Here is a 5,953-nt window from a genome sequence, read left to right as displayed (position 1 = left end):
AGATTTATACGTCTTATAACAGCCTACCACCAGCTTAGTTTAACAATTGGAGCGCGATTGCGGTGTCTCGTTGATTGTCCGAGATTTAAATGAGATTGTTATCATGTAAAACATGCTGCCGAAGAGACAGATAAGATTTTATTCATATTTTCTGTAGTTTCATTTGCAGTATATTATTCAGTGTTACATTGTAAAGGCTGTTAAGATATAAATATGGTCGGACAGACGACCGATCGGACTGATTTATCGACTCTTAGCAATATTCATGAATTGTGATGGTGACTGAAAATGAAATGCGTTGTTACATTTGAATGTTACAAGGCCATATTAATAACTAAAGCATCAATTATCAAACTAATTAATTTACTACATTTCCGTTTTGTTAATCATTTACGGTAAACAAAACATTAAACGGAATAATTTATCATATAAGAGACAAATATGTCTCCGTTATTTCAATTTAATTCTACCTACGTCAAAACATACACAATATTATTACTTAAATATGATATATATTATTGTTTCCGATAAACTGATTACATTTATTGTTATAGATGTTCCCAATACCGGTTGTGAAGTATTGTTTGTTGTAATATATTTCGCTACTGAATATCGTTGGGCAAACAGTCGGCGGCTCACAGAAACGCCCACGGCCAGTCATGAGAAAACGTTTAAGGTGTTATTATTGCCGCTAGTTATTGAGATTTTCAAATATTATCACAGGACGACGAATAATGTTTATTTCCTTGAGCTATTTTCGCAGACTTGATCTTTGCCGATCTATTGTTAGCTGTTTGTCTTATTAAACATGCGTAGGTGTGACATGTTTTACAAGGAACAAATCTATTTTATAACTCTATTAACTATAAAAACGTTAAGGTTTGTTGTTTGTCTGCAAAGTATGATATCTTCTACAGAGATTCCAGCAAATGTTCCATTTATAGAGTGAGTTTATAATAAATATTGACGCGAGCTTTTTAATTTCATATCAAGTAATAGATGAAATGTGTTATCGTTAAGTGTTTGTAAACGCTTATAAATGCGATTACTTTTATAAAACACAAACGATAATATCAGATACTTATCTCTTCTATTCCGGGAAAACTTTATATCTAACATTCCCGCAGACCACAAAACCGAATGAAAAAGTAGAGAAAATATTATTTACCATTTTTTCCTTAGCGAGTCTGTATCAGACGAAAACGTGGAATATAAATAGAAAACTTTTCTAATAACAATATACCTCGAAGCCTTCCCGCTACTTCTAATAATAAATAACATCTATCTACATATATTTCGTTGTAGGCTTTATCAATAAAGCTGCAAGCACGCCACCCTTATAATGGCCCTAGAAACTGGTGCACATAATTAATAGGCCATGCTGTTGAGAGCCATTCTACAATTTATTGTTTTACAGCGCGTTCTGACTATAAATTTCTTAATTGGCCCCCACTTTACGCTCAACGGACCCTTAATTTACAAGGGCGAGCACAGACAGTATCATGACTTTTTCTCTATGCGTGTTGTTAAGGCGGTGTGCCTTAACAAGCCGACCATCATATAATTTTGGGAGGGAATGCAACATTGTTAGGCAGCTGAGAGAACGGCGCGAAGTTGCGACCGATGCACCAATTTTCACATTAAAATAACAGTCCTTGGGTCTTTTTTTTCAATCTATTCCATCGGCATTGACTAACAAGATATATCGTAATCGATATAACCGTAATTTGTAAATTAAAACGGGTCTGGGAACGTAAATGTTTTGAAATTGACCCTTCATTAGTTGTTGTTTAGTGTTCCTTACAATTTGAACGGGTACTTAAGTTTATATTGGATCATGAGTGTAATGTATAACTCGTATTATCGACATTAACGGCTATCGAATTAGTAATTACAGTTCGTTTTTCAATTAAAAAGCAAAGATATTAAAGTCTTTTCAAAGCCGTCTATGAATATTTTTTACGAAGTAAATGTCTTGATGAAAGCGGATCAAAAGATTTGCGGTGTGTAAAAATTTCATTAAAAATTCAACTCGAACAAAACCTCGATTTGTAAAATAAATCCTGTAAGCCTGTTGTTTTTGTAGTTTGGTCCTAGAGAAAAATGGAATCACGAAAGTATGAATATTTTACTTTAACCTTTAGAAAGTTTTGTTAAGCAATTATAAATATTTCAGACCTGAAAGCATTTGAGGCCATGAATCATAATAGAATTAACTGATTGTCCTTTCGTCTTTCCTAAAGGCTTAATTTTTAAGGAGATATTTTTTAACTTAATTATTATGAAATCATAGCAATGCTATCAAAATAAATGAACCTTATTGTACGATAACTACAAATAACCCTAGTTTATTTTAGAAGAAAAGAAGAGCTTCCTTGATCGAAATATTTTTCGCTTCACGAAAAGAATCAGACGTAGCTTTATTCAAAGGGATATTCGCTAAAAAGGTTTACACACAAGATGTTACAAAAACGATGAGTTCTTTTCTCATAGTGCAACGATGTCAGCGATTTTAGACACGAGTTTCGTATGAGCCGGCGCCGGCAGGCACACCAAGTAAAATATTCAGGGCAAAAGTCAGTCACGACAACGATGCTCTTCCGACTTTTGAGACCCTGGTACCTCCTGTGTTTTAGTTTGTGCTCCTGTTAGAGATTTGAGTTAATACTCTGACTTAACACTTGTAGTTAGTAAGAGAACGAAGCAGTGTTTTATGGTTTTCATAATATTTACCTAATGCTTAATAAATATACCACGTGAGTTAAAAATTAAAATCACGGATAGATTTGTGATATTTCTACTAATGGATGCAATTTAACAAATTATTCTGTACGAGGATTTTATCTACGACAGATAATGCAAAAATAGGATAAAAAAAAATTATATTGTCCCTAAATTTAACTAACTGAAACAATCCAACTAGATAATAACAAATATGATTAGAAAGACACGAGTGATGTCACAATCGCTAACTAGTTTAAAAGTAAATAATACGCACTCCAGATCATTATTATTATGTTACATAGTAAGCTTAAAAATGTTATAAAAGATGAATAGCAAGGTGTTGATGATAGTAAAGATACGGTTAGTCGTAAATACTCCCTTACTGGCAAAGCTGACATTTAGTAGTGTCAGTTACTGAGCCGAGTGTTCACCACACGTATCTGTCATATCAATTGCTATTTTATTTCTTCGTAAACGCATCCAATACACTTTATACAACGTGTGATACTTACTTTACGAGCTTCCATCCTACTTACTACTACCTTAATGCTAGAGCATGACCCGTCTACACAAATTGCTGCAGTTTAATTTTACTACAACCCATGACGTATTTCGCCCAGTAACACACTTACCGGTAGCTTTGACTCATCAAACAAATTTCACTTTTAAACAATCCGACACACAACATTTAACTTTATTATCCCAAAATATTTTAAAAGCGAAACGCAACTTTGTAAAATCGTAAACGAAAACAAAATTATTTGTATCCAATCAACAAATGAACCACTAAAAGTGAAACTTGGCTCGCGGGAACAAAACAAAATTGTTCAAACAATAACTTTAGAGAATAGTGTCGCAATGAAAAACTGAGATAAAACAAGTGGACCATAAAGTTACTGTTGTAAACATTGTTTATAAAACAATTCGGTAGACTGAGACGCAAACAAAAGTTTTCGTAGAAATTCCGCGCCACCCTTTCGGCTTCCTTAAATTGTTATTGCGGTAATAAGCCCCCGGCGAACATGTGACTTTTATGGCCAACCAGTTCTCTGGAGTTTTTGGCAGAGGACATTTTGTCAGTGGCACAATTACTGGGCCCAGTACACCAGAAGAACAATGACGGCTATTTTTGACATATTGTGCGAAGGACGTTCTTGCAATACGTTTACTTTTTATGTCGTCCGCACCCGAGTTTCATGTCGTAATGAAGAAGGGAACAATTATTGCTTGACCGAATTGTTTTTGCGGAATGTGTTTGTGCGTTATCACTTCGGGCCATTCCGAGCTACCGGTGACGCATAAAACAGTTTTGTACGAGAAACGCACTGACGTTTTATAGGACTTTGCTTATCTTTGCAGCCAATTATGTTTTACACCTTTTCATAAAGCACATAAGTGCTACGTATGTTATATCCAGAATAAACATCAACAATCAACATTTTAAGTTTTAGGAACTGAAATGAAAGTTTATAGTATAAACAGGTAACGTAATTAAGGATATTTTTTTGTGAGCGTTTAAGTCCTTTTGTATAGTGTAAATTAGAATTCGTATATTTATTTTCATAACAAAGCTGCCAGACAATGTAATACAAACTGGCAAACTTTTCGCTTAATACCTGTCTTTATTGCACAAAGTACTCAACTGAGAGTTCCTTCGAAATTGTCGTTAAGCCGTGTTACGTGCAATTAATTACCATCGTCTAAGAATCCGCCGCTCTCGGGACAATAAAACGCTTTCGGATTATGATATGAAACGCTGAAAGCTAATTCAACTCGTAATAAATCTGAGACTTGTTAATTACCAGCCATCCTGGAGAGCCGTCGTAAAGCGACCAACTCTTTGTTTTACGCACAACTTTTAGTCTACTTCAAAAGATTCTAAGTTAGCCGTAATAAATAAGACGTCTCTAAAGTACCATATTGTAAACATTCACAAAACTGCATCAAGTTAGGTGCCGTGAATACAAAGTGCTTATAAAAATGCTACGACGGTCCACTCCTCTCGTCTTCCGTTTATTTCATTAGAGGGCGCTCAAAGGAAAATATGACAATTTTGTTAGGGGAATTAAAAAGTTACCTGTTCTTAAGGTAATGTAGTAACAAGTTTAATTTTGTTCGTCTCTGGTCCGGCATTAGGCGGGCCCAAACGTAACTTCAGTATAAAATATTTAAATTGACTTTAAGAGCGAATAAGATATTCAGTTTGATCGTTTTGCCGTCGATTTTCATTCAAGTACGGTTATAACGCTAACTTAATTTTATACTTATTTCTTCGTATATTGGTTTTGAGTAAGTGTCTGAATTTGTCACATAAAAATTTCATTGGCTTCGTCACGATTCGTAGCACCGTCATTACTTTAGTATGGTTACGAATTGTAAGTACCTGAGTTATACAAATACAGTGCAAAAATTAAGCTCTATTTTTATCATGACAACAAAATATAAATAAGATAAACACAATGTACACTATACACTAAATATATATCTATAGTTACATGCAAGTGACGTAATCTGGTAAGAAATAATACAAGCAATAAAACGGTCACGTGCAATATACTTAAAGCCAATCAGCTTTAAGTATTTCATCGTTGTCATTCGAGATATTTTTATATTACACAAAGTTCTAAACGTAACGAGTCTATTTTGAGGGCTAAAGCCGAATCGTACCGGTTTCATTACCCAAAGGTCGTTATATGGAAACCATTACACAAAGATCTACCGACCGTGAGACTATATCGGGCTGTATTACATCCTCTATATATCGTTAAATAGGCGGTCTCTACATGGTAGGGGCCGGCGTAAGCGAAGCATAACCTATGCCGTTTTTATTCTATAACGAGCTTACAAACTATTATTACTACGTCACCGTGTCAGGCCCACATCACATGTACATCCGCCCTAAATCCATACTAACTCACAATCTGATATCGTTTGTTTTATTTCACTCACTTTGACAAGGTCCTAATTGGATCTATCATTGACTTGAATAGAACCTTGTCTTAGTAATGTTGAGGGTTTAGGGTTATAAATGATAGTTAAATGATTTCTCGACAATTTGATAGCGCTGTCCTTATCGTATTCGTTAATAACAATTATGAAGGAACTTTGATAAGTATTGGGAGTTTTCTAAGCCACCTGTTGGTCAAGTTTTGTGTATTTAAGTTAAGTTACTAATGTACTTTTAAGTAGATATCCTTGTCTTGATTGATGAATCGGTTCTTCCCGTTTT

The sequence above is a fragment of the Anticarsia gemmatalis genome, chromosome 10 (assembly GCF_050436995.1).
Source record: "Anticarsia gemmatalis isolate Benzon Research Colony breed Stoneville strain chromosome 10, ilAntGemm2 primary, whole genome shotgun sequence".
Lineage (NCBI taxonomy): Eukaryota > Metazoa > Arthropoda > Insecta > Lepidoptera > Erebidae > Anticarsia > Anticarsia gemmatalis.
The sequence above is the reverse complement of the archived record's forward strand: the minus strand, read 5'-3'. Positions refer to the sequence as shown.